Raw genomic sequence first — 27348 nt, forward strand, 5'->3', positions numbered from 1 at the left:
TAGAAAAGATTTTAGTTGAACCTACTACAGAAGGCAGCCTAACAAGTCCTTGCAATTCTCAATGACCTTTGGACCAGATTTAGTCTATCAGTATAATCTAAGCATTTTACTGAACTAGAAGCTTCAATGTCAAGTGCGGTCTACGTGCAGAAATGTTTTCTTGAACAGCCTATTTTCAAGCAATCCTGAAAAGGAAATGGAAAGATAGCACAATCAGGCCTACTTGCATAGCCGTTTATATACAGAGACCCCAGTTCACATTGAAGTTTCCATGCTGGGGGCGGGGGGGGCGGCGACCAATTCTGTTCCAAATGCAGTGTCCAGATTGTGTCTTGTGAAGAATTCAAAGGGAAAGAAATGAGTGAGGAAAGAGGAAATTTGATACTTTGTTGCTCTTGGGGTTGCCAGGCAATCAGCAGGAATGTTGGGAGTTGGGACCATGTGACATCGGTGACATCTCTACATCATTTTGGGGTGCAACCTGAAAGTAACAATGGATAGCTCTTGGAATTGTTGGAAATGTGAAGAGTTTCCAGTGATTCCTACAGACATGCATTATCACCTCCAGATTGTATCCAGAAATGATATACTGGCTAGAAGTTGGTAGTATTGCAGGAGCACTGGTAACTCTAGTTGTTCTCCAAAATATTGTGATGTAGTTGTGATGGGATACTATAGTATGCATTGTTGGATGCCAATTGCCCTTCATTCCTTCAGAGGCAAGGAGGCAGGCCTTTTTTCACCAGAAGGATATTTTTGAAGGAAGCCAGACATCAAAAGAACCCAGAATTATCTTCTACATCCAACACAATTTCCCAAGCAACCCCACAGGGTGAGGGCTATACACTGCACTCTGCTATTCATAATTTTTCTTGGAATCATGAATGAAATGTTCACATTCACCATTTTAGGGTAGTTGGGAAGGAGTTATTCTGGAACCTCCTATTTTCTGAAAGGTTAGGAAATAATTCACTATCGTTGAGGCAGTGCCTTTTCCTATGTAGACCCCAGGATGTCCACATGTAGTAGGGCTGCTAGCCCTGAGTGGGAAAATACCTGGTGTTTGGTGAGCGAAGGGAAGGGAAGGGACTGTGGCAGGGTATAATACCATAGAGTCCACCCTCCAAAACATTATCTCCAGGGGAACTGTTCTTGGTTATCTGGAGATCAATTTTGATAGCAGGAGATCTCTAGGTGCCACCTTGAGGATGCCAACACTAATATGCAGCCACCTCTTTTAGCAAAATAGATAGATAGTATAAGGTCCACTAGTTGCTGATCTTGATCACCTTGTGCAGTCATGATAATTATTAGTGATGACTAATACTAGAATAAACATGCCTATTAGAAAAAAAGTGGAGTAAAACAGAATTTTACACAAAGAAACCCAGGTGAAAGCCATAAGCATGAGAAGGTATTGGTAATTGCAAGTGAATCATACAATCCAACTACAAAGCGGTTAATGTTAACTGTTTGTATGTAAAGCAGTTGTTTAGGTCACTGCTTATGACCTGTTCTATTGATCAGCAGATCAGACTAGAGGTTATAATGTTACCTGACTTTCTTTGTTCCACCACAAACCCACTTGCTTGCCCTAGCCATAAGGCTTGTTAGATAGAATTAGACAAGATGTAGTATATTTTGCTAGTGTAGTATTTCTTGTTTTTCACCCATGTAACCCTTCCCTTCTTTTCAGCTAGTAAACTTTCTTTATAAAAAAGCAAACTCAGCATCTCTGCATATCTTTATTTTTGCCACTGCACATTTTCTGCTACTTAAGTATCTCTCTGAATATATGTTGTTCAGAAAATCCCAACAGAAGGCCTTCATTCACTACTTTTTAGCCATCTTTAAAGCATGCATTCAGATTGGGACCATACTACAGAGCTGTGATTCACTGCAAGAAAGATTATGGATCTCAGCCAAATATATAAAGAGCAGCAGCTGGCTCAGAGTCCCTAGCTTCTTTCCCAGACTTGCTTTTCTTTTGGCAACAGTGAGGCAAACTGCCTTTAGCTCATGATGCAAGTAAATAAAAATGTAATTTGGTGTGTAAACAAATGAACTTGTCATCTACATTGCAATCACTGAAACCCGGTAGGGGGAAGCTGGAAATTTGTTTAGATTATTAGTCAGATAGGTTAAAATAATCTTAACTCTATTTTAAAAATAACAATTTGACTGCAGGGGCATATTTTGGGGGAGAGGGGGTCTCGCAACCCAGGCATCACATGCCTAAGTTAAATGAGGGGCACATTTGATCACCCCCTCCCACCACAGATCAGGAAGAGGAAGTGGACAGGGGCCAGGTGAATGAACGCATGGAGAAACGGAGACCAGTAGTGTGACAGTATAGGAAGCCACCCCTGTCTATCTCACCGTAGGTTGAGTAAATGGTCAGTTTGCTGGAGCTATAAAGAACACAGTGATTGTACACAGTAATCTTGCATTATTAAGGTCAGACATGTGTTCTACATTCCAGGCCCATGGTTTTTGAGCATTTAAATTGATTATGTCCTTTATGTTTAACCTCTTGATACCAAAGAAAGATGCTTCTGATTTATCATAAACATCATCAGAGAGTTCAAATTTTGCCATCACTTTTCACAATTCTTGTGTCTCTTGGTAATTCATGAGAGATCATTTTAAATAATATACTATCATAACATATCATCTAGATTTGCCATAGTTCCCTTGTTTAAAAAGAATTGTTGAAATTATATTATAATTTATTAAGTAGCCATGAACTAATCTGGCATAGTGAAAAGGCTCAGTGACGCCTGTCTACCACAGAGCAGTTAGGTGTTACTTTATATGTGTATCTCACAAAATACCTTTGGTGTATGAAGTGACCTGGAAGAGAGGAATTGCAGGTTTGTTTTGTGCAAGTTGCTCTAGCATAGAGATTTTCAAGTGTCATGTCTCAGCCAAAATAAATTTTGTTCCGATGACCACAGACTATAATGAAGTGTTTGCATGCCAAAATTTTTTTAAAAAACTATCCCCTGTGTCTAGCATGGCAAATGACTATTGCTGATTTGTAGTAGGTAAAATCAAATGTGACCTTGTGTTACCCAGGCTCTAAAGGCTGAATATTGATTACATACTTTCTCAGCTGGAAAAAAACAGCAACTTAGTGTGGTGGCGGCGGAGGGACATAAATGTGATAAAACTGTGAATGGTGAGGAGAAAACGGAAGAATCCTCCCTTATAATATTATAATTTGAGGTCATCCAGTGACAATCGTGGATAACATGGGTATTCTCTTGTCACAAAGGACAACAAGTAAAGATTAATTGTAAAGTTGAAATGACTTTACCATTAAATCTAAGTGCTAGAAGACATCCACTTCACTTGGGGCATTGCAAGGCTTAATTTCTAAAATTAGAGGAAATGGAGTTCTGTAATCATTCAACTAAGTCTTCTGATCTGGAGCTCCTTTCCGAAACTCCAAGTGTGTAGGGTCAGACTATGGTTTTTTAAATGAAGGAGATGCATCCTCAGCAACATCCTTTGTTTCATTACTCCAGATGTCTCACATACGTTTTTAGCCAAAAAAGTTAAGGTGCTAACTCCTGTTTAACCATGGAACAAATCATGAATGCTAAAACCCTAATGCAAAAGTGGCCTCTACTGGCTACGGGAACAGAAGTACTGGGAAGACATATCAAGAAAGAAAGGGCAACAACTGGAAAGGAAGGGGAAATGGGGGATGTCCAGATCTCCTCACCTGATCCACACATTTAGTTGTGAGCTTTGACTTGCTTGCTCACCATTAGAAGCCCACAGCTCAGTCCTGATAGGAAAACTTGGTGCATCTACCAATTTAATTATGTCAACATTTGAAGACCAAGAATTCTTTATTGAAAATGTCAGGTTTACTGTTAATAAAATTTTGTATCTTAGCCATTTCAGAAGCTTAGTTTGGTGACTTTACACTCAGGCTTAAAATCCTGTCTCCTTGAATAAGCACTGATAAAAACAATCATGGGGATGACAGCTGCAGTGTTGAGAGAAAATTTTCTTCTTACATTATATGTTTTATAAGAGTCAGTCATTTTGAACCTAACTTGGGAAGAATTTTCTTTCATCCACAGCTGCACAATTGTATGCCAGATTAATTCTTCTCTTGGCACACTTCTGCTCTTTCTCATCATTCTCAGTTGTGCACTGAAGTTACTGAAAGTCAGGAATAGATGTATGTGTAAGTGGAATGCTGCCCTCTCTGTCCATCAAATGCTGGCAGCCCAATCTTAGCACGGCAATTCAGACTCCAGTTCAAGGCCCCCCTACATATAAGGGTAAGTTTACATCCTAGATTTCTCAAAACAGAAGTCTTAAAATTTATTGGAATATGCCTGTAACAATATATATCCATTTGATGAAATATCCATTTGATGAAGAAGAAAAAAGCCAAATGAACACCGTGTCTGAAATGTAAAGAATTGCTCCTAGTACTTGTTTTTGGTATAGGTCATGTGGGTTGAGTGTGTTGATCATTAGAAATCTGATACAGAAATAGCCACCACTAACACACTCTAACAAATTGTATGTTGATTATACAATATATCTGTCATATTTCAGGTACATCTGGTATATTTAAAAATGTTTTGAAGTTAGCTCTTGATTTGAAGCTCATGCAGATGTTCCTGACATACCTCTATAGTGTGCAAATTATAGAAAAGGAGGTATCAGGAAAAGGAAACAGGTACCCTCTCTCCATCCTTCGTATTGTAGGAAGTCAGCTATTTATGCTAGTCAACAGAGGATGAGTTGTTTTGGGTAGAAACAGTGCTCTTAGTCCGTTAAAGACTGGGGGCTGTGTCTGTTGGCTCAGTTCCACTGAAGGCCGAGTTTTCCTTCAGCAGAAGAGGCTTCTTGAACCAGCAGAAAAATCCTTTCCCTGGAGGAAAGCTCCACTGCCAGGAAAACACAATAGTTCAATACAATCCATTGGTGCAGTGGAGGTGGGGGCGGGGGGGGGGGGGGGGGATATATGACAACTCACCAGAGTATGCACCTGGAATTACTATAGACAATAAAATCTTCATTTCTACAAGGAGCAGCAGTGGCGTAGTGGTTAAGAGCAGATATAAGAGTGGTTAAGAGTAGGTGTAAGAGCAGGTGTAAGAGTGGTTAAGAGCATCTGGAGGAACCGGGTTTGATTCCCAGCTCTGCCGCTTGAGCTTTGGAGGCTTATCTGGGGAATTCAGATTAGCCTGTACACTCCAACATACGCCAGCTGGGTGACCTTGGGCTAGTCACAGTTCTTTTGAGCTCTCTCAGCCCCATCTACCTTACAGGGTGTTGTGAGGGGGGAATGGAAAGGCGTTTGTAAGCCCCTTTGAGTCACCTTACAGAAGAGAAAGGGGGAATATAAATCCAACTCTTCTTCATTTTCATCTTCTTCTTCTTCAGCTAGAAATGTTATCATTTCATCAGAGAATTTATTGTTGAGTTTGCTTAAATTTTTATATGAAATTTCTTGAAATGTCAATGGCTTTTAAAAGCTCTTGGACCACCAAATGGCTTAATCAGATGAACGTGATGGGATAGGAGATATCTGACTTAAAAAATAGATTTTCATCACTGCTAGCTGCTTAGATATATTTTAGCTTTTAACTGCTCAAATGATGCTGACCTAGATAAACTGAAACTAGTACATGCAGCATGCTGACACTACTATCAGTACTATAGTATTGAGGCCAACTTTAGCTCTCATATACATCTCTGTGCAGTAGTTCATGGGATTCTTGAAGATAAATTTCAGGCAGATTTTCAGTGCTGTTCAAAAGCCACAAAAGGGGTACATCATATAAGAGCTGTCTATTCTCCTGGTTCAGCTCCCTAGTAAGCAGAACACTTTCCATAAAGGGAAAAACTCAAGAAGCATGAAACATTCTTGTTCCTTTGGTCCCATGACTGTGCCATTAGTGCTAGTACTGTGCTCTTCTCCACATATAGGGCTAATAGACAAAATAGCTGTGTGCATCAGAGGTTTTCCCTTCTTCTGCTGACTTGTCATTGGTCCATTAAGATTCAGATCAGAAAACAACTGTTTGCTGTCACAGATATCAACATTTGCATAACAAAATCTTGTTCAGGAGCTATAAGTTAAAGCGGATGTGATAAGCCTTTTTTTCTGAGGGAATGCACCCAGCCTCCCAAGATTTTTGGGATCTGAGTTATTTTTGAACTATACATTTTTCCTTCGGTTTCCAGGTTTTCTATACCTAACTTTGGGTTCGCTGCTGTGTGGTTAGTTTTATGGTGCACAAGGAGATTACTGAGAATGCTGAGGAACAAACCAGCAGCATAGGTCTCCAGGTAGACAACGTAGAAACTTGACTGAAGCACAGACATTTAAGCTGATTATGATTTCAGAGAGTGGTTAGACTTTTATACAATGTTTTTAGGCACAAACACAGTTTTATTGACTAGCCATTGGACCCTCTCTCACACATAGGATTTTACCCACATCAGCCTGTTCTTTCCCCAGAGTTAGACTAAATTGTACAAGGTCTGTCCATCACTAGAGATAGGCCTAACAATCCAGCTACTTTTATAAGCACTGAGGCTGGGGGTGGGGCTTGGGGAGGTGTGGCCACATCCCCAGGGGTGGGTGGGGCATGGTCTCACCCCTTGAGCCCCACCCCCACCTCAGTGCTTATAAAAGCAGCTCTCTGAGGCCAGAACCGCTGCCAGCTGGGAGCCCAGCCAGAGGGGGGGCGGGGGCAGAAGAGACTGCTGCCCCGGCTGGGGGACATGGCCCAGCCAGCAGGGAAGTGGTGAGGGGTTGAAGCCCCACCCATAGGCAGTGGGGTGCTTCAGACATGTAATGAGGGGTTGAACCCGTGAAACCCCCCCTTACCTACATCCTTGATTTTATGTCACTTTTCCTCCAAGGAACTCAGTAAAGTGTATTTTATTCTTCCCTTCTCCTTGTACCTTCGGGACCGCATTACCCCATATGTCCCGGCTCGTCCTCTGCGATCAGCAGAGGTAAATCTACTGGAGATCCCTGGCCCCTTGATGACGCGGCTGGCCTCCACATGGGCCAGGGCCTTTACAGCCCTGGCACCGGCCTGGTGGAACACATTACCATCAGTTATTCGGGCCCTGCGGGACCTTGGAGAGTTCCGCAGGGCCTGTAAAACCGAATTATTCCACCGGGCCTTTGGAGAGTCCAGCCGCCGATAATGTCCCGCCCTCCCCCCCTGCTAGTAGGGTCCCCTAACATCATTGGGACCCCTCCTCATTTTTGGAAGGGGGTGGTATATGGGTCTCGTGGGCCCTATTGTAGAATGTACCTGTTTTAAGATTTTTATGTTTTTTGTATGACTTTATGTTGTTCACCGCCCTGAGCCCTCCGGGGATAGGGCGGTATAGCAAGTTTAATTAATAATGATGATGATGATGATGATGATGATGATGATGATGATGATGATGATGATGATGATGATGATGATGATGATGATGATGATGATGATGATGATGATGATGATGATGATAATAGAATCCCAGAAGATAATCTCAGTTGGGTGGTCCAAGATCTCCAAGTATTTAGCAAATATCATGGCAGAACGGTAAGTTGACCGTGAATCTTCCAGATTCTATTCCAACCCTCTAGTCACTGCACCATGTAATAACTGCACCTCATAATTAGCTTTCTTAATTAAGGAAATAGCAAGGTATGGATATGTCATAAAGTCACTTGAAATCTGTGTGTGGTAGGGTTGCCAACATCCAGGTGGGGCAACAATATAAATATGTATCCAATGGCTTAAACCATGAGCAACATGGGTAATTTTATCCACATTGTATAATACACAATTTCATAAACAATTGTTTATTTGGTGTAATTTTCACAACTTATACATTTACAATTTGTATTGAAATGAGTACAATTATGTATAAAGTACATTTACAAATTGTATTAAGGTAAGTATAATTATGTACAAAATAATACTTCATATATGAGTTGTTGCATCAAAGTAAACACAAATGGTGGGGCTAGTTAACCTCTGGTATTGGTTAACCTTGTAATGCCTTCTTAGGCTCCTCCTAAAATAAACAAAAATGCTTCCTATATGGTGATTGTTAACCCAAATTTACATATAATCATATGTTAGCCAAACTCTCATAAATATTCTACATACTATTTTAAATGAAATAAATCTTTATTCTATGGGTTTATAATCACAAATTCTCCTGTGGACCCTCTTCTGCAAAACAAATTTACAAAATATAAGTAATTGTATCAATGCTTCTATAAACATTAAACTAATTTTAACTGCAATTTATTGCTTACTGTAACCATCTATCTCTAAGAATTTTCATAACTTGTAGTTCTCAACAAGAGGTCATTGTTAATAGGCATAGGACTACCTTTTATGTAAACCACATAAATTGCATACAGCTGCTTACAAAAATGCTCCCAGTTCCAGTCCTTGGTGAAATCCCCTTGGAGCTGTACACTTAAAGGCATACGTAAAGAAGTCTTCACGTCTCAGAAATCTCTGTTTCATAGGTAAGTCACTGCCACTGGAGCTTACTGTTTCCAAAACCACAACTCTCATAGATTATGGATGGTTTCTCAATGAAGTGGGAGACCATAGGGGCTTCTATGACACGTGTCCTTATCCGTGATATATGTTCCAAAATTCTGACCTTGAATCATCGAGTTGTATGACCTACATACCACATTCCACAGGTGCATGTAATGCCATAAATTACATTGGTAGAGTTACAATTTGAAAAGCCAAATAATTTGTGGGGGTAGGTGGAGGGGGTAAGAAAAACATTTCCCTTCCTGATATAATTGGGAAAAATCCTATGATTGCTTTAAAATTAAGATCAACTTATTTCCAGGGATACAGCATCCAGGAGGAGACTGGGGGTAGGAACAAGGCCAGAGAAAGAGCATTCTCCCTGGCCTATTTTTGCCCTCAGTTTCTTCCCAGCTTCAGTGCCACTTCCAAGAAGTAAATTAAGCTTAGTTTACTTTTAAAGCAATCACAGGCTTTTTTGTGGTGGGGAAGGGAGCAGGGACACTGCCCAGGCAACTGGCACCTAGGGCAAGCCCACTCTTGCTATGCCCGGCTGAGGAATACAGCCTCTGACAAGTTCATCCCAACTGAATGGGGAAATAACAAAGAACGTGATATAAGTACTTTAAAAAGCAGAGATTCTATGGGTGAAGGTGCAAAGTTTGTGAATTTAATCCAAATAGCATGGAAGGCGAACAAAACAGTCAGAAATGTGTTTTGTGTATGTGTGGGTTGTAATTGAATTATACTTTAAGTGTATTTTAATTTTTTTAATGTTTTGGTTTTTAAGTGATCTGTTTAGACCTGACTGTGTGGAGAGAGACATAAAACGCTCTAATAAATAAATACTGAAAATGGAAACTATTGTAGAATTGAATAATTATTCCAAACACATGTAATAACCAATAAGACAAATACAATTATGGTAAGATAAAATGAATACAAATCCAAATGGCATGTCCGTGCATGTTCCTAAAGAGTATTTACCAACATGAACATAAATCTCTTCCTACACCTCATTTGTGATAGGAGTCACTAATGTAGACAAGACTAGTGTCAAACCGAGTGAGGAAAATATATAAATTTGGTTATTTGTAAATATTTAAGATAATCTTAAATTAAGAATTCCAGTAACCTGGATTTAAGATGGCTGCTTTGGATGTGCCTTGTAAAGTTGATCAAATTCATTATATTAGATCACACATTTTGCAGGAGAAGAAATCTCAGTCATCAGCCTTTCACAGATTACATGTGCTTTCCCTCAGGACAGGTTGAAGACATAGCAGTCATTCCCAAATAGCAAACTAGCATGAAATCACTAGAAAATCCATTTGAAAAAGACCAAAAAAGAATTTATCTGTGTCTGGGAAACATAATGAATTAAATTATTTTAGACATACAGTCTCTATTATGTGAAGGTCAAGCATTAATCCTTGTGAACAATGCCTTTGAAAACATAGACTAAATGGTCCTTATTTGAAAGCAAAATCCATTGAAATCAATTAGGTAACCTTCCATATGTATTTAGATCACTGCATAAGGGAGGGGGATAGAATCAAGCTCATGGATTGCAGTAATTTATTTCAATGAATGCACTGCTGATGTCTGCAGGGGTTAGTTTGCTTCAGAAAAATTGATGAGTTGAATCCCTGCAGAATGATTAACCTTCTTGAGACTAGTAAACAAGGCTTCTGTAGGACTGTTGTGCTTTAAAAACGTATTTGCTTTGGGACATTGATTAGCTCTGCAGCTTCCATTGATCCAGGTTCAGCAACAATCCACTGAAATGCACAACATACTTTATGCAATGAGACTGTAAACATACAAATGAGAGAGTAGCCAATGGATTTCACCTTAAAAGAACAACCTCACAGCAAGAGGAGGCAGGTATTCAAAAGGGAAAACCTCAACTATGCTTGGGTATAGACAAAATTACCAGAGTGGATAGCAATTGGGAAAGGTGCTCCCTGATAGTTTTAAAGGCCTGTGACCACTTTATATCTCTCTCAAGTTTTGAGGCGGGAGAAACTAGAAAGGGAGCTCCAGGTTGGTGGTCAGAGGACTATACGTTTAGGTTTTCTTCATGCTACAGTATTGATAATAATGGTTAGCTTTTATAGTGGTAATTAGTGTTTTAGAACTTCACATTTATTTATTACATTTTTTAAAAATATATATCTATGCCACCTATGTAGGGAACCTGCCCAAAAGGCTATAATAAAAATTATAAAACATTATAAAAGTTATTCAATAAAACTTAACTTTTCGAACCCATGTAGGGCATAAAAGCATAAAACACTGAGCAGCTTAAAATGAATCTCACACAGCTCTTAGGGTAAAAGCAGACTATATTAAAAGTATAGCTTTTTCATTTTAATCTTTCTAAAGAAAAATTTTGGCCTGGTGTCTAAAAGATCATAATGTAGGCACTAGGGTTAGGGTTAGCTCAACAGAAAGGGCATTCTACTAGTGTGTTACTGCCATTGGAAAAAGTTCTGTCTTTGATCACCTGCCATCTATTCTTGGGGGAGGGGGGACAGGAATGACTATCAAATTAATGTTCTCATACTCCTGATAGTCAAGTTTCCAACTCAGTCTTAAAAATGACTCTAAAGTCAATCGTTTTTGCATACTTTTGCTTCGCATTCATTTTTATTTTTTAAAAAAATTTCAAAACAAACAAGAAAAGGAGGAATCTAGCAACTAATAAAAACAAAAGATAAGAGAGAAGTGTATATAAAGCAGAAGCAAAAATATAACAAAATTGGTAGATCTACACATATGTTTCTGCAAAAGATTTCCAAATATCTAAAACACATACCTAAGCAATTGTTGTCTGTGTAGCATGTGTCTAACACTGATAGAGCTGTTAGGCCTTCAGTTCATTCATTTACAGGAGATGGGTATTTGTTTCTCCAATGATGTAGTAAGGGCACAAAGGGTCCATTTTTGTGGATCATCAGTTAGTCTCCAAGAATTGGCTGGGTAGTTTAAAACTATACAACATCCTCAAAAACCAATAAACATTCTAATACAGGATTGATATTGAGTAATAACTTCCCAGAAAAACCAAGTGAGTGGATATGTCCAAACCCTATGCATCCTGGGATGCATCCTGTAAATGCCAGCATTAGTCAGTTTGCTCTGTTTGCTCTTTCACTGAAGAGTCACTGTGACATTCTATATATCATAAACATAATTTTATTGCTGCATATATTAGATCCATAGAGACAGCAAATATTAACTTGGCTTAGGATGTTATTATCGGGGTTCCTAAACCCATAGCAAACTGTTTTCCCCACCCCAATCGGTGGAGAGGCAGAGCAAAGCAAGAACTTTAGGTCAGCAGGAAACCCAGCCATTTGGCCTACCTTCCAAAGGGATCTAGTGGATGGGTGTCATAAAATTCAATCAGGGAAAGAGCTATGTGCAAACAAGCTCATTTACAGGGAGCAGAATATCTCAAATATTTTGCCCAAATGCCACTGACTGGTGTATTGCGGGAGCCACCACAGCCATATCTGCCCCCATCAAGGTAGCAGCAAAGCGGCACATGGATTGGGGAGAAGAATAGGAGCTCCCTATTCCACCACCGAAGTGGTGGCACTGGAGGCAGGTGGGCTAGGGATCAGCAGGTGGAAAAAGCAGTGGCAGAAGTGGAGCAGGGGTGGCCAAGTGAATGTGGCAACAGCAAGGCACTGCTGCAACTAGGAATTTTCCCCCTTCTGTGAATTTCATGTGGGTCCTCACTTGTAAATCACTCAATCTCTACTCATTTTTTATGCTTGGGAAGGTCCACAGTTCCAGCTGGTAGTCAAGCAAGACTCCCCTGTAGCAAAATTTTAAAGCAGTATGGAATAGTCTTAAAACTCTGAGATGGGAGGTGGGGGATAGAGGGGGTTAGAGGGTGGGTCAGGGGCATGCATCATAATAAGAGATATAGATCTACAGAAATAAAAGGAAAACATATCTTACTGAGCCATATCATTCTAGCTCCCTTCATATGGAGCAAACCCATACCCCAGTCACCCAGAAAATACTCATTTTCCAGAGCATCTCAAAATAATAGACCAGGGGTCTTCAAACTATGGCCCTCCAGATGTTCATGGACTACAATTCCCATCAACCCCTGCCAGCATGGCCAAGTGGCAGGGCTGATGGGAAGTAGTTCATGAACATCTGGGGGGGGCATAGTTTAAAGACTCCTGTAATAGACAAATGGCCTCCACCTCTTCCTGTGTGGATTCTGCAACCCCCAGACTAATCTTTCCAGGAGGTTGAACATCAGCAGCATTGACAGAGTGGAACATGGGCAAATTCTGTGTGCCTTCAGCATATGAAAGCTTGAGTCTTCAAGGAAAACGCGTCACTGCCAGCTCCAACTTCTGAAAGGCAGAAGCTGCCCAACTACCAATGTCAAAAATTCAGATCACCAGGTTGTGAATGGGAATCTTAATCTCTGGATTGGATTCATAATTCTTGAACAAGATGAATTACGCCATCTAAAATGACTTTCCACAGTTGTATCAATTTGTATACTGTTTTCTTATTATTTTATGCAGTGTTGGAAACCATCCTGAGTCTGCAAAGAGAAGGATGGTCTAGAAGTCAAATATAAATAATAAATCAATGTTACACTATAACATGGTAGTACCATCATTTATTATTATTATTATTATTATTATTATTATTATTATTATTATTATTATTATTATTATTATTATTATTATTATTATTATTATTATTATTTGTTGTTGTACACCGCTCAGGGCAGTGTACAACAAAACAACAACAAACATAATAAAACAAATCGAATAACCCCAGTTAAAAATACAAAACCTTAAAACTATAGCAGCAGCATCCTACAATAAATAGTTAATAATTAATAATAAGGGGCGTCTGGCATCACACCCCAGTGGCCAAGACTTGGGAGTGGTCAAATTCTGGAAGGGGGCTGGCAGATGGTCAGGTGCCCAGCCAGTGAACAGGGCAATAAGAGGGGCGGAATCAGCGGCCGGTCCCCCCAAAGGCCCGATGGAACAGCTCAGTTTTACAGGCCCTGTGGAACTCCCCAAGGTCCCGCAGGGCCCAACTGCTGGAGGAAGAACAGTAAACGCCCTGGCCTGTGTGGAGGCCAGTTGCATCATAGAGGGGCAGGGGACCACCAGCAAGTTTGCCTTTGCTGAGTGGAAGGTACGACCCGGGACATATGGGGTGAGACGGTCAGTAATCCTAGCCCAATAAACAGTTCAAAAAACAGAAACACAGATGGTGACTTCCTCTTCTATAACGAAGACTACAAAATATCACCACCTAGTTCTACTTATCTAAACAGTCTATAGCAGTGGTAGGGTAATGACTAAGCCTAGCACTAATCTAAAAATAGGAACAACCACTAACTAAGCTTGAATACATAAACATACTACCCTAACACTAACTCTATAAACTACTAATAATATAGCAACATTACTAGGGAGTAATATGGAGTCTATGGAGTAATATGGAGTCATGTTGAGAATTAGAGATATTTGTATATAACCTTTCCACTATTTTTTTTGCCATCAAGTCAATCTGGGTTAGAGCAACCCCTAGTAGTATTTTTAAGGCAAGAACATACAGAGGTAGTTTGCCATTGCCTGCCATGTCAAACTACAGAGGTAGTTTGCCATGTCATGACCCTGGTATTCCTTGGAGGTCTTCCCATCAAATACTTGCTAGGGTTAGCCCTGCTTAGTTTCTGACATATGATAAGATCAGGCTAGCCTGGACTATCCAGGTTAGGGCTTTTCCACCATAATGGTTCTCAAAGTACTGTATCTACTCATGTATAAGCCGACCCATGTATAAGCCAAGGCACCTAATTTTACCACCAAAAACTGGGAAAATATATTGACTCGTGTATAAGCCTAGGGTGGTAACTCCAAAGCAGGTGGAGGGAGGGAAGAGCCGGGGCGCCTGCTCCCCACCGGATCGCTCCCACCCCTCACCGCCTCCTGGATCCCCACAGCAGCCTTGGCTCCCCTTGGATCCCCTTGGCTGCTCTGCCGTTTCCTTGCTGGCAAGCAAGGAAACGCCAGACAGAGCATTCACTTGCTTTTGGAGTTTCCTTGCTTGCAAGCAAGGAAACCCAAAAAGCAGACAACTGCTCTGTCTGGCATTTCCTTGCTTGCCAGCAAGGAAACACCAGAGCAGGCGGGGGCAGGGAAGAGCCAGGGTGCCTGCTCCCCACTGGATCGCTCCCCCTGCCGCCTCCCGGATCCCCACAGCAGCCCCAGCCCTTGGCTGCTCTGGCGTTTCCTTGCTTGCAAGCAAGGAAACCCAAAAAGCAGACGACTGCTTTTTGCAGAGCAGGCGGGGGCAGGGAAGAGCCAGGGCCACCCGGGACGCCGGGCGCAAGCCTGTGGGGGTGCCAGCAGGCTCCTGCCCATCGCTGCCCGTCCTTCCCTTGTCACTCACCTTTTCCTTTCCCCAGCTGGCTCTGAAGGCTTGGCTCCAGGGAAGCTGCCGCTCGGGCATGGTGTCTCTATCATTCTCTTAAAAGGGCAATGCCCTTTTAAGAGAATGATAGAGACACCCTGCCCGAGCGGCAGTTTCCCTGGAGCCAAGCCTTCAGAACCGGTAGGGGAAAGGAAAAGACAAGTGGGTGAGTGAGGGGAATGACGGGCAGCGGCAGCAGCGGCGGTGGGTGGGTGGGTGGCTCGCGTATAAGCCGAGGAGGGCTTTTTTGACACAAAAACTGTGCTGAAAAGGTCGGCTTATACGCGAGTATATACAGTAGTTCGAAGTAGACAACATTGCTCTGATCATGACAGAAATTCCATACATGGTTCAAAGAAAAATCCAAACTAAAGTTAACAATTATTTAAAAATAATCCAAATTACACAAAACAATGTGCAAGGCTTTTTTTAATTATGCAGAACTCTTCATCAGGCTGGATGCTGTGGAAGAGGAAGAAGAAAAGAAGAAGAACTTATTCAAAGTTTGGGGGGAAATAGATGTTTCACACCATCATCCTGAAATCTTTTGTCTGTTCTTATATGGAGAGTCATTCAGGCTTGCAGGATACTTAGATATAGTGTGAAGTCAGTATGAGCCATCTTTGGCCTTGTGTTAAGAAAATGGTTGGCCTCCACTGGGGATATAAAAACCAATGGTTAATTAAAAGTCTTACTAATGCCAAATGAAACACAGGCCCCTTAAAAACTGGAAGCAGAGGAGAAATATATTATACATTAACCTCATTTGTGAGTAATTTAATGGACAAGGTAAACAATAAATGGAACCAAATTGTGTAACACTGGCTAAGCACACAAACTTTTTCTAGGTCATTTTTCCTCCAGTTGAATTCCTTCTCTTTGTCAGCTCTCTTTGTCAGCTAATTCAATATTTTCCACGTAAACAGAAATTCCAACTAGTCATGTCACACTGGTCTAAAGTGGAGGGAGGGACCATGATGTATTCTTTAAGAACAAGCAAGATGATATAGAACAGTCAGTGAGCAAGTTTTTGAGTTTTCCAAAACTCTAGCTTGATGTTTATAGACCAGGGAGGGGAAAAGTTGTTTTAGGCCTTTCAGTTGGATCTGGACATCTAAGAAGATCTTGTAGGTTTGGTATAAATTTTGAGGCAAGAAGTTAAACTTCTCTTTAAATTTTTGGCACAGCAGGTTTTGTCAGTGGTGTCAAATGATCCTGGTTAATGTCCAGCTCCTGCAGCTCTAAGCTACAGTATTCTTCAACAACAGTAATAGCAAATGTCAAGCACAAATATTAGGAACCAAGTGGGAGCAGACATTCCTCAGAGTCCTCAGTTCTTTCAGTGTTTCTGTCACCACCTTTGCTGCTGTTGTTTAGGGCAGATGACATTAACAACTCCCAGTTTCCCCAACTTTTGATGGTCGTGCTGTGAAGGTACAAACGGAGGAACTTCACTGACTGCATAGTAATGACTATAGAGAAACAGCAGCTGCGTAGTAGTTTGTCATGCTAATGTGCTACAGCTGAATGTTCTATGTGTCTTGATGGCAATGTTCTATAGCTCTTCCATTTCCCCATCTGATGCTAGGACAGGATGTTTCAGCAGTGTGGCACTGACATAGTGCTAGAATGTCTTGGTGCTGTTGCATCTCCAGATATACCAGCACATCTCCAATTACTCTGCAATACCTCAGTGTCCTACTGCAAGGGTTAATTGCCATCCCAAGCCATTCACAAACAGCCCTCAAAATACTAAAAGAGTAAGTGGCATGTGTCTTCAGCTTCTATTTAAAAAGCCATCATTATTTGGGCCAGTGTCTTCAGTCCTACTGATGAGTTCTAGAATATAAGGGACAACAGGGAGAAAGTATGTCTCTAAATGCTTCTAAATCACAGCCTATTCCCACAGGATTAAGTGGGTGGAATGGTCTCAGTTCACATTTGAGTTCCAACCAGCTGGAATTTTTAAAAGCTACCGGTAAGTATTGGATATGTTCTTCTGGAACCAGTCTTGCAGGACAGTTAAAAGGAGACCTTTGTTGAAATACTGCAAAAGCCACTGTGTTGTGAAGCATTAAAGTTTTGCTTACAAATACAATAATGAAAAAACACCTCACCTCCTATTCCTCTGCATTTGTACACCAAATCTCCATGCAGTCAGCTCACAAATGTGGCCAACACTACCTAAAGAGTGAAGTAAATCCAATTTTTCACACTGAAGGATACTGATGATATTTCTTTTCACTCTTGAGAGGGCTTAATAGTTTCCATGCATCATTGGTACACATAGGTTATGGATCTTTCCCACTCATATCTGAGTGCAGTATATAATATGAAATGTATTCTGAAATGGCAAAAAATGAAAAATAGTTTGACTGAAACAAATTATCTATGTACCTCCCAAGCATCTTCTTGGGAGATTCTCAGAAGTCCATATTAAATTTTAAAAATTTATAATCCTTAAAAAAAGAAATTGGTTTCATGATTGATTGGCATCAAATAATTACATATCTTGTTTGAGCAACACAAAATGTGCATTTAAGGGGAATTTGTAAATGCAGACATACCATTTTCAGGTGGAGGTGATGTGAAGATACACACTAACACAGCAGATATGGGTACAAAGTACAAGTAAAAAAGTACAGGATGTAATTGGGATTGTCTGACTGTCCACAGCTCTACTTTCACTACTGGGCAGCAGCTCCTCTGCATTACTCACTTTTGGAAAGTGCACTTCCAAGTCTTCTAAGCTACACTAAAACACTATCTTTAGATTCCAGGTTTGTTGAGACAGGAAAATATTTATATCCTGCTTTTCCCCCTAAATAGAACATACAAACTTTAAAAAAAAACCCTATAGATTACAACCCACCAACTACACTTGTCTTGGGCCAGTCTTGGATTCAGACTTGGATCATTTATGCTCTTGTGGTTTGTTCCACAGTGAACATACATTACCTTTGGGTCAGATGGATACCCGAAAATTAGGGTCCATCTGGGGTTTTTGTATTGGTGTTTCTTTTGTGTTTGTGCCTGCAGGGGGTGCATTTTTAAATCTAGCAGCACCAAAATTCCAGCGTACTGACCAAAGTCTCTCCTGATGATACCACCTGAGTTTGGTGAAGTTTGGTACAGGGGGTCCAAAGTTATGAACCCACAAAGTGGGTGCCCCATCCCCCATTGTTTCCAGTGGGAGCTAACAGGAGATGGGGGACCCCTTTGAGGGTCCATAACTTTGGACCCCCAGAACCAAACTTCACCAAACTCAGGTGGTATTATCAGGACAGTCTGCGAATGAAATCCTGAAATCTTGGTGCTACTAACTTTAAAAATGCGTCCCTGACAGGCACCCTAAGAAATTGCCCAAGATTCTCTGCTCTGCGTTGCCTTAGCTCCATTGTAGCCAATGGGAAATTTCTGAGTGTGTAAGCAGGCTGCACATTTTTGAAGATAGAGGCACCAGACTTTCAAGGTGGCTCCAGGAGGCCCTCCTGGTAATCGCATCCAGGCTTGGTGAACTTTGTTTGGATGGTTGGGCACTCGTTCTGTGGGCATCAGGCTCACCTTCAACTGGGTGCCCACAGCATTTGCCTTTCCCAAGCAAACTTTAGCAAAGTTTGCTAAACTACAACCCCACTGCGCAGCAAAGAGCTCCAAGGTAAGCATTTAATGCATAATGGGCCCTAATGCCCCCCACTGTCCTGGCACGCTGAGTCGCTCAGTCCAAAAATCACGGCCCCCCCCCCCCCCCGCCCATTATGTGCCTTTGGATTGTGCTACCCAAACTATACTTCCTCCAGCAACCAGTTTATATCCAATGAGCAAATATATAACTAGGATGAACAACTTGGTACAACTACTAGGCAGCCAGACTCAGTAATTAGAAGAGCTGGTGTAATAAATGTGATTTTAAGCACTGAAACATTTTAACTTAGATTTAGATAGTTCCTCCTTTTTCACTGCAAAGGATATGAATAATTCAAGAATTTGTTTACAAGGTAGAAAGATAAAGTGGTGCTTAGTGCACATGACTGGACACCATTGGGGACAATTTTGTGAAACATCTGAGTGACTGTAGCTGAAAACAGCAAACAAAAATGAAAGAATGCAATGAGGTGGAAAAGCAGAGTCAATTTATGTAAATGAATACGATGCCTCCACCTGGAACACAGCTTTAGTTAGTCTCGAAATGAATGTATGTTGATCCTCATTGGGTACCACAAATCTAGCATGTCACATGTGTGCTCTGGCATCTGAAATGGATGCAGCCTCTTTACAAGAATGTAAGGCCTTGATCTCTTTACAAGGCCTTGAATCTCAGTGAGAAAGGGAGATTATAAATGAAGTAAACAAAGTAATCTGCTATAGTGATGAGTAGTCCAAACTACTGTAAAACTAGACACCTCCATATTTTGCCAGCGGAAACCCCAACTTTAATTACATAGTACAAGGAAAGACTGGCTTTCTTTCTTTTGATTCAGTAGTATGAGTCTGCTTGAAGGTGCTGCTTTGAGTCCTGACTGGTTCAATAGCACCTTGTCAGTATGCAAGCCAAGGCTGATTACTGCCAATAAAACAAAAGCACTAAATGTGCCATTTCATTAGTAGTGGCGGTTGGCATCCAAGGCTATGTGTTACTGTGCCACTAGATGTTTTAAAAAAGTGAAGTAATCCTCTCTATGGGCTATATAGTCTACTGCATGGAACCTTACTCTACAATCACCTGAAATTGCTCCACTTGGCATGCTGTATTTCATCTCCTGTCAGAGCTGGATTGATGCATGAGCTAAACTGTAGTTTACAGTCTCAGAGTATGGGGGTACATTAAATAAACAAACTTACTAAATTACCATTTGGGAGGGTAATGCTTTGGGGGCCTCTGAAACCTGACAAACCTTAAAGCAGTGGTCCCAAAACTTTTTGAGTTTGAGTGCACATTTGGGATTCTGACACAGCATGGTGGGCACAGCAATGAAATGGTTTCCACAAAATGGCTGCCACAGATGGTGGAATCAGCCACAAAATGATTGTCACAGCTTAACTTCAGTAACATAGTGCAGATCCTAATGATGTGGTGGCAGCTACCACCAAAGGATCAGTTTTAAAAATCTGAGTGGCCAATTAAATCCCCAACAGTCAACCAAAAGCCTTGCTGAGCAAAAGCCCCATTTGACCCCACTTGCTTCTTAAATACTTGGCAGGTGCAAGAAAAAAGGTTGCCCAGAGTTTTGTTTATGACTTCCACCATTACCAGTCAAAGGTTCCACTGCTCTGTGGCCAGGAGGGGATCAAATGTTGGTCACCAGTGGGGGAGCTGGACTTACTTTGTGAGTCCTGTTTCCTTATTGGTGAAGGGTTCATCGTTGGGACATTCCACCCCTTAGCCTTTTAATATAGGTAAGATGACATTATGAATGATGCATGTTATGTTCTTAAAACAGTAACATAAATTTAAGCAAAAATTTCCAAAGTGAATTTTTCCAAAAATTTCCATTCTATTCCCCTCCCCCCATTTTTTTTCATGACTTCAAAGTTTCTGGAACATTTACACCTACATTAAGAGACAATGAGGCCCCAAATATAGTGTGATGTGATATCATATTCCACATATTAATTTGGACAAATCAGTCAATTATTTTATCAGTTTTTGATTGCCATTAGTTATAGCTTTTGTCAAATTTTCATCAATATGCTTTCTATGGACTTCCGGTTGCGAGGAAAGCTGGTGAAGTCCGAGAACGCTCGGGTGCCGCCGTATAAGCCTTAAAAATATAGTTTCCTCACTCGGTGCCAGTACAACGGCGGCATGAGTGAAGGGAACTTACTCCCTAGAGTAGGGAGAGCCAAAGGAGGGGAGGAATACCTCTCTATAACCCGTCCACTGAGAGAGAAAAAGGAGCCACGAAAACCCACGGCGCGGAGCTCCAGACGCCTCTCAGCAAGTTGACGGACCATCGGCAGAATGGCAAGCGAAACAACCTGCAAACCAGCAGCACCTCAAACCAACAGAGGAGCTTGGACAAGACAACGAAGACTTATAATGCGGAGTGGGTACGAACTATACGGGAAAAAGCTAAAAATATTGTGGGGGAACTAGAAAGGAAAGAGGTTCTACTTACAAGGAGAGAAGTAAACGACCGCGATCTTGGTCGCGGGACTTGATGAGCAGGAAGAACTTGAATGTTTACTTGACGGCTTGGCGGCTCGGCGGTCGGGAAACAGCAGCTCTATCCTGCCTTGTATGAAGTTGAATATTAACTTGAGACTTTGTAGGTCAGTCAAACAGAGTGGGGTGGTTTGGAAGTTACATAACTATATTGATTGACTTAAATGAATTTATTTGAATGAATTTAATGAATGAACTTGTATGGGAAAAATCTAGACGTTGTAATCCTGCAAACCAGAGCCCTATTGACTGAACGGAAGATACGGAAATATAAAGAGACTGTGGATATAACATTTGAAATATAGTAAAGAAGTAGAACCTCAATATAAATAAAATAAGGAATGCATAAAACTAGGAAAAATAGCATCCCAGATAAAATAGAAAAAACAGAAGGTGAACTTAGAATGGAGGCAAGAATGGAACAATTGTTAGAAGCAATGACAGAAATGAAGAAAGACACTTTGGCTAAACTTAATGGACTGGATAATAAACAGCATTTGAGAACAACTTTCAAAAGATAGATGAGGATTTGAAAATGATGAAAAAAGACTTAAATCAACTGAAGGACTTGGAAGGGAAAATAGACAATTTGGAACAAAGACTTGATTCCCAAGATTCCATTATTAACAAATTGGATGGAAAGGTGAATTGTTTGGGAGAAGAGAGTAAGAGACTGGTAAAAATGGAAGCATTGATGGAACTAAGACAAAAAGAAAATATGCTTAGATTTAAAGGAGTTCCAGAGGAGAAAGGAGAAAAAGTGGAAACACTAATGATAAAAAATATTGCAAAGTTTCTGGATTTGGAAGAAGACATTGTAGAAGAAGATATAGCCAGAGTAATTAGAATTAGGAAAAAGGTGGACACCTTTAAAAAAGAAGGGGACATCTTGGTGATATTTTCAAGGAAACAAACAAGAGATGAAATCTTAAGGAAAAATTCAAAGAGAAAAATGCAAATTGAAGAAAAAGAAGTAATAATCTTGAAAGAAGTCCCCTTTTGGATTCTTAACAGAAGGAAAAGTTACACCTTTCTGACAGACGTACTTAAAACTAAAGGAATAATTTTCAGGTGGGAAGAGGTTGAAGGTCTTCGTTTTAGATATCAGGACAAGTCATATAGACTAACATCAGTCAATCAAGCACAGGACTTTTTTGATAAATTCAAGGAGGAAATTTGGATAAAATAAGAACAAGTAAGTTATTAAGTAGATATTTGATTCTAACTTGTATTTTTTCCCTGTACTATCTTGTGACTTGGTAGACGTACTGGTAAGAATTAAGAGACTGTTATATAACTAAATCGGAATGGCTGCTAAACTTATCTCCTGGAATGTGAACGGTATGAACTCACCTGAAAAAAGGAGAAAAATTTATTATTATTTAAAGAAAAATGTATTTGATATTATTTGCCTGCAGGAGACGCATGTCAGAGTTAAGGACTTGGACTTACTGCAAAATGTAAAATTAGGAAAATGCTTCACTTCAGCGATGCATAAAAAGAAACGGGGAGTTGCATTTTATATTAAGGACCACTTGAACCCAAAGTTAAGATTTAGTGACACAGAGGGGAGATTTTTGGGGGTGGAGATAACGTGGGAAATGCAAAAAACTCTACTTATTGGTATTTACGGTCCTAATGAGGAGAAGGCTACTTTTTATGAAGCCCTTTGTGATAAGTTAAAAGATATCTCGGATATTTCTATATGTCTGATGGGTGATATGAATGGAATAGTGTCAGCTATATTGGATAAAAGCACTAATATATCCAACAAGAATTTGGGAGGAAAATTGCCAAAATCCTTTTTCCAGCTAATAGAATATTTTGGGTTAAGAGATGTGTGGAGGCTATTTAGCGGCAACAGTAAAGATTATATATATCATTCCAAACAATATGGAACGTTTACCAGGATCGATATGATCTGGGCCACAAAGGATTTATGTACACAAACGGAAAATATAACCATTGAACCAGCCATTTTCTCGGATCATAAACCAGTGGTATGGTCCTTGAGAAGAATTAAACAAAAGAGTTTATGGAGACTAAACACTTATCTATTAAAGAAAAAGACAATAATTGAAAAAATTAAAAAAGATGTTATAGAATTTTTCGAATTTAATAAAACACAGGGGATGGATATATACACGGTCTGGGAAGCATTTAAAGCATATCCCAGAGGTTTATTTATTAAAGAGAACATAAGTTGGAAGAAAGAAAAGGGAAAAATAGAAAATGAACTTAAAGAAAAGATCTTAAAGATTGAAAATAAACTTATATCCAATACAAAAGATGCAGAACTATTAAAAGATCTAAATAACACCCAAAATCAATTAACACTGTTATATACATCTGAGATGGAAAAGAAATTAAAAATGTCTAAATTAAAAAATTTCGAGCAAGCAAATAAATCGGGGAGATGGATGTCTTGGAAAATCAGACAGCAAACTGAGATTAGGAAAATTGATAAAATAGTTAGAGAGGGAACAAATTATACTAAACAGGAGGATATAATGGCACAATTTGCAGACTTCTATAAAAAACTATATAGACAGGAAGGAAACAAAGAATGTCCACTACCAGAAAATGGATTCGGAATCCCAAAAATAGATAAAGAGTCACAAGACTATTTAAGTCAAGAAATAACATTGGTAGAACTCGAAAATGTAATTGGAAAATCTAAATTAGACAAATTGCCAGGAACGGATGGGATTCCGAATGAATTTTATAAAATCTTTGTCAAACAAATCTCCACAACTCTAATACCGGTGATGAACAAAATCAAAGAAGAAGGTAGACTGCCAGATTCCTGGAAAGAAACAATAATAACGGTAATTCCCAAACAAGATTCCGACTTAACGAATGTAAAGAACTATCGGCCGATATCGCTTCTTAACTGTGATTACAAACTGTTTGCTGCGATTCTATCGAATAGATTCAAAACAGTACTGAATAAACTTATTGGTGAAGATCAAAATGGGTTTTTACCCAACAGATATATTAGAACAAATATAAGAACAATTATTAATATAATAGAATTACTGTATAAAAAATTGGATCAACATGCAGCAATTATATACGTTGATTTAGAGAAAGCGTTCGATAGCCTAAATTGGAGATATATGCTAACTGTGTTGGAATCCATTGAAGTAGGTGATAAATTTGGGAAATGGATAAAGGCAATTTACCAAGAACAAACAGCAAGGATAAAAATTAATGGTCAACTGTCGGACAGATTCAAAATAACTAAAGGTTCAAGGCAGGGTTGCCCCCTGTCCCCGCTCCTTTTTATTTTGGCATTAGAACCATTCATATTAAAGATTAATAATAATATGGAAATTCAAGGTATTAAAAATAAAAGATGGCAGTATAAAATCAAAGCATATGCTGATGATTTGGTCATCTTTTTAGAACCCTCTAATAAGGTAATAGACGCCTTTAAAAAAGAAATAAGCCAATTTAGTGAAGTATCGGGATTGAAAGTAAATGAAAAAAAGACAAAACTAATGCTGTTCAATATAAACAGACATAGAGAAATAGAAATTTCCCAAAGATTACAATTCGAATTGGTAACAAAAACAAAATATCTAGGAATAGTATTAGCAAAAAGTAACATGTCCCTTTTCAATAAAAATTACGAACTACAATGGAAACACATACAAGCAAAACTTAACTTATGGAAAAGTTTAAAATTATCTCTTCTAGATAAAATAGCACTGATAAAAATGTATATACTTGCAAAAATGAACTTTTTGTTTCAGAATTTACAAGTTATGATACCCAAAACATTTTTTGAAAAATGTAGGAAAGATCTGTCAGCTTTCATATGGGAAAAAAATAGGCCTAGAATCAAATATAAGGTGTTATGTGACCATGTTAGTAGAGGAGGTTTAGGTCTCCCAAACATGGAACTATATTATAAAGCAGCAGGACTGACCTGGTTTCGTGAATGGATCAGGGTTTCCTGGATGACGCATCGGCCTTCGATCCCTTCCAGTCCGGTTTCCGTGCTGGGCATGGGACGGAGACTGCTCTTGTCGCCATCACGGATACGCTCCGTATGCAACTTGACCGAGGCGGATCGGTAGCTTCGCTGGTTCTGCAATAAGATCTTACGCGTTAGCCGCTTGATATGGTGCGATCACTTCCACCTTTGACCCAATCACGCTGCTTGCCGTTTCCGGCGGGAGTGCGGGGCACAGTCCTTCTCAGTGGATTGCCTCGTTTCTCCGGGACCGGAGTCAGCGAGTGTGGAGCGGAGATGAAGCCTCCCGTAAGTGCCCGCTTCAGTGCGGAGTACCTCAGGGAGCGCTGCTATCTCTGCTATTATTTAACATCTACATGCGACCACTCGCTCAGTTGGTATGGAGCTTTGGGCCGATCTGCCATCAATGTATGCTGATGACACTCCAGTCATTCCTGTTGATGGAGGGGGGAGCGGTTGCCACGCCCTCTGGGCGGCTCTACGAAAGCATTGTTTGGAGGCGAAGCTGGTTTAGTTGCAGCAGAGCAGAGCTGCAACTGGATCCATCGGGGAAGACGGAGATCTCCCTCTGGCTAGACCGCAGGGATGAGGTTGGAGGATTTCCAGCCGCCGGTGTGGGAGGGGGTTTCTGCATTGGCGCCGACCCTCCTCCGTTCAAGCAGTCTGGGGTCCACCTGGGTTCGTCTCTTTGAATGGTGACCCAGGTGTTCCATACAACCCGGACTGCTTTCTTCCATCTTCGCCAGCAGGCCGGCGGCTGGCTCGCTTCCTCTCCCAGGCAGATCTGGCCACTGTGATCCATGCAACGAGTCACCTCCAGGCGCTGGACTATTGTAACTTCGTATCTGTACACCGGCCTTCCCTTGCGTTTGATTCGGAAGTTAAACTGAGTCCAACGTAAACGCGGGCAGCATGCCTGCTCACAGGCGAAGCCTTCAGAGAACACATCCAACTCCTGTAATTGCGGCAGCGTTGCATTGGCTCCCAGTTGAATTCCAAATCATCTTCTTCAAAGGTGTGGGTTTTGACCTTTAAGGCTCTCTGCGCTGACCTGGGACCTCGTGACCTTCGGGACCGCATCGACCTCCATATGTTCCAACTTCGGCCTCCTGGCGCTCTGCAGAGGCCAACCTACTGGTGGTCCCCGGCCCCTCTATGATGCGGCTGGCCTCCACGCGGGTAGTGACAACTTTACGGCACTGGCTACCGGCCTGGTGGAACACCCTTCATCATCTGTCCGGGCTCTGCGGGACTTGGGTGAGATTCCGCATGGGCCTGTAAGACTGTCGTTGTTTCACCAGGCCTTTGGAGTGTCTAGCTGCTGATTGGTGCCCCTTCATTGCTCTCTGCGCCCTGGGGCGGTTCCATCAGGATCCCCTCATATTGAGGGCCTCACTTCATGGGGGTAGAGTTTTAAATTGGGGTCGGACACCTCTTGTTGTGCTTTTAATTTTATTCTGGTAGCATGTTACTATGTATTGTGGGTTCGCTGTTTTTATGAATTTTAAGTTATTCTATGATGGAGCCTGTGTATTTATATTTTTGTGATTGCTCCTATTGATGTTTGGATATCGTTGTCCACCGCCCGGAGCCCTTCGGGGATCGGGCGGTATATAAATTTAAGAAATAAATAAAAATAAATAAATAAATAAATAAAATGATATTAGAGAACAAAGAATTACTGAATTTAGAAGGATTCGATTTAACATTCGGATGGCACTTTTACATCTGGTCAGCCCAGGGAAAAGAATTTAAACTGTTTACAAATCATGTAATAAGAAAGGCAATTTTTAAAACCTAGGAAGACTATAAAAAGAAAAATATAAGAAAAACTCCAGTTTGGATATCCCCGTATGAAGCTTCTTTGGTAAATGCCACATATGAAGGTGATATGGACATGCTGAGATACAAAAACTTATTGATTAAACATAAGGGTGAGATAACTTTAAAAGAAAGGGATGAGATAAGAATTAATCAACAAGTATATCCATGGTATACGTATGTTCAGATTAAATCTAAGTATAATGTGGATAAGAAAATAGGTTTTGAGATGGAGGACTCAAACCTATGGAAGTGTCTAAAAGAACAGAAGCCAGGCACCATTGGAAAATTATATCAAGATATTTTACAAACTGAACTATTTGATGAACAAGTAAAAACTGTGATGGTTAAAT

This window comes from Sphaerodactylus townsendi, linkage group LG05, assembly GCF_021028975.2.
Source record: "Sphaerodactylus townsendi isolate TG3544 linkage group LG05, MPM_Stown_v2.3, whole genome shotgun sequence".
Classification (NCBI taxonomy): Eukaryota; Metazoa; Chordata; class Lepidosauria; order Squamata; family Sphaerodactylidae; genus Sphaerodactylus; species Sphaerodactylus townsendi.